Source organism: Nycticebus coucang, unplaced genomic scaffold, assembly GCF_027406575.1.
Source record: "Nycticebus coucang isolate mNycCou1 unplaced genomic scaffold, mNycCou1.pri scaffold_69, whole genome shotgun sequence".
NCBI classification, from domain to species: domain Eukaryota; kingdom Metazoa; phylum Chordata; class Mammalia; order Primates; family Lorisidae; genus Nycticebus; species Nycticebus coucang.
This window is the reverse complement of record NW_026515594.1, coordinates 128275-131384: the sequence shown is the minus strand read 5'-3', so window position 1 is coordinate 131384 and position 3110 is coordinate 128275. Positions and strand designations below refer to the sequence as shown.

Sequence of the window (3110 nt, the reverse complement as noted above, 5' to 3'; positions counted from 1 at the left end):
GTAGAGAGAGAGAAAGCAGGTTAGCAATTTAGTAATAAGATAAGATGTTTGGTAAGACATATAATAGTATAAATTAGAGGTGGCACCCATACCTGCCTTGGGTAAGGCACTGGACACATACATTGAGGCTGGTAAGTTTGAACCCAGCCTGGCTGGCTAAGGTAACAATGACAACTGTGACAACAAAAACAACAAAAATAGCCAGGCATTGTGGTGGGCACCTGTAGTCCCAGCTACTTGGGAGACTGAGGCAAGAGAATTGCTTCAGCCCAAGATTTTGAGGCTGCTGTGATCTGTTATGCCACAACACTCTACCAAGGGTGACATAGTGAGACTCTGTCTCAAAAAAAAGAGACTATAAATTAGGATGAGAATGAATAAGCAGAAAAGAACAATTCTAAGCACATTTCCTCATACCCCCATTAAACCAGTCTCCCATTCCTGGGAAAAGATCAGTTCAATAGAATGTTTTCACTTCATTAATTTGATGAAGAATGTTTATCTTGTTCTTTAAGAGATGTAGATCAGTCTCTGTTTTCCCTGACTGATTTATGCAAAAACAACATTTTCCCCCAAATAACAGCACAAGCTCTTCTTTGTTGAGCTATCAAAGCATCCAGGATGTGGTGATTTTGAATTACAACAGATGCTAGGCTGTTAATCTCTGCTTGAAGTGTTCCCAATGCCCACATGGTGATGTTTAGCTCTTATTCTATTACCATGGAGAGATTTATGACTGCACTTTCAATTCTGTTAAGTTCCAAATGCTGAATAAAGGATCCTGAGCATTGAAAAGAACTTTGAGTTATGATATACAAGGGGATTTTTTATAATGTCACGTTTTGTATGTTTATAAGGTACAACCTTATGAGCAACAGAGCCCAAGATTGTAATTTGACTGGAATTTAAAGTGGAATACTTGGTAATAGAGCGTGTCAGATAGCCAAGACTATAGCATCCTAACCATTTGAGTGGGAACCATTTGTATACCTTATTACCACACAAGATAAAAAGACCAGTATTATTTATAGATAGTCAGGTTAGAACCTGTGACCTTCCAGCCTGGGGATTGTCATGTCTTGTCCTCTTCACTGGCATATTCACATATCTGTTTGTTATGTGTCCCTGAGCAAAAGATATCTCCACAGTTTTTACAGACCAGTTGTCTCACCAGCAGGTGAAGTCGTATGTTGCTTCTTCTCTGGCTGTGGATACCACATATTATCATTCATGCTTTTTCCAGATTGGTTCCACCAGGCACTGACATCAGCAGGGATGAAAATGAATTCAGGTTGCTTTGCATGGTCTAGATCTTGGCATAAACAGCAATCAGGTTGATTAGTTAGTGTGGCCAGGGTTTGAAAGACTGGTGCAAAGGGGTGCTGGGTCAGCACTTGACCTGCTGAAAAAATAGTAAGTGTTAGTAAGAGTAAGTCATAGTTTGAAAGAAGAGTCATAGTGTAAGATAAAATGAAAAAAGAGAATGGGATAGATTGAGGCAATCTTCACTCAGCTTCTAATGTGTTATTTCTGAAAGTGGAGGGGGATGTTTAAAGAAAAGAGTGTTTAAAAGTGACTTTTTCTTTTTTTGAGACATAGTCTTACTTTATTCCCCTTGGTAGATTGCCTCGGCATCACAGCTCACAGCGCTTCCGACTCCTGGGCTTAGGTGATTCTCTTGCATCAGCCTCCCAAGTGGCTGGGACTAGAGGTGTCTGCGACCACACCCAGCTATTATTTGTTGCAGTTTGGTTGGGGCAGGGCTCAAACCTGCCATCCTCAGTGTATGGGGCTGGTGCACTACCCAAGGAGCCTAACTAATTAGAATATAAGGCAGTTCGCTGTAGCTGCATAACAAATAACCACAGAACACAGGGATATTGAACAATGAATATTTCTTGTGCATCAGCAGGCTTCCTAGGAGATGTGCTCTGATCTGGCCTTGGCTAGGGCAGCTCAGTGTCACAAATCCCTCATCCTACACAGACTAGATGGCTGGACCCCATATGTCTTCCCAGGGATGACAGAAAGTCAAGGTCAGTAGGCCAAATGATACCTTCACAGCAGCTTGCATTTTGGCTGATTTCCTATTGACCAAAGCCAGACACATGCTGAGCTTGGGGTTGGAAGATTACACCCACCTGCTGAGTAGTAGAGCAGTGCAAAGTTGCATGGCTGAGATGGTGGATACCAACAAGGGTGAAGAATCAGGCCATTAATTTCATCATAGTCTGAGTAGTGTGTATGCCCTCTTGTAGTACCCATGCTGTCAACACCAGCATCACATGTGGAAAAGATGGACAACATTGCACATATACAGGCCGAGAGCGAGTGTCAGGGCCGTCCCGGGTGTTTCTCCTCCACTACTGCTCCACCTCCTGCCCTCCTGCTCTACCTGGTGCTGCCTGTAGGTGCTCAGGTCAGGCTGGTCATGGAGGCTCCTGATGCTGGAACTCAGAACGCGCTGCTCAGAACACAGAACGTCAGCGAACACACTGATCCCTTCACCTTGGCAAAGTCTGTAGTCAACACAAACCTCCCAGAATAGCGGACCCTATTCGAAGGACCTGACTCTGCTGAACTGCCCTCATGGGCAGTTATCTGGACAAATCTGGCCCACAGCAGCCTGCGCCAGCTGAGGAGGGCGGGGACCCGCAGGAGAGGCCTGACCGCAGCCCACCCGCCCAGCCCTCACCTCCCGCCCAGCCCTCACCTCCCGCCCGGCCCTCACCTCCAGCCCGGGTGGCCCATCCTGTCCGCCATGTTTACCCCTTGCTCCCCACTCCTCTGCTCCCGGCCTCCAGGAGGCCTTGCCACAGGGACGGTGGGATGTCCTCAAGGCACTCCATGATGGTACCTCGAAGATGGGATCCCCTTCGACAGCCCGGGTATTCCCTTGTGGGGGTACTTCCCAGGGTGTGCTGGGATGGCTTCCCCAAGAAGAAGACCCGGCTACCTGTTCATCATTTCCGGTGGATGGGCCGCCCGGGGACTGTGAGGATCCCCCCTCTTGACAGAAAATGGACTCGTTCTGCAGGACGGGAGCAGGTGATCAGCTCAGCACTGTCCTCACTATCACGCGACGTCTCAGACCCAAGTGCCCTCAAAGA

At 47.0% G+C, this 3110-nt stretch overlaps 1 long non-coding RNA gene across 1 annotated transcript; it reads right to left on the bottom strand.

Annotated features, from left to right (window-relative positions):
• Positions 1-1112: 1112 nt before the first annotated feature.
• LOC128579586 (uncharacterized) lies at positions 1113-2530 on the bottom strand. The gene is made up of 3 exons (XR_008378210.1): positions 2396-2530; positions 2142-2266; positions 1113-1402 (listed from the first exon to the last, which is right to left on the bottom strand). It is a non-coding gene; the product is annotated as an uncharacterized LOC128579586 (long non-coding RNA).
• Positions 2531-3110: the final 580 nt, after the last annotated feature.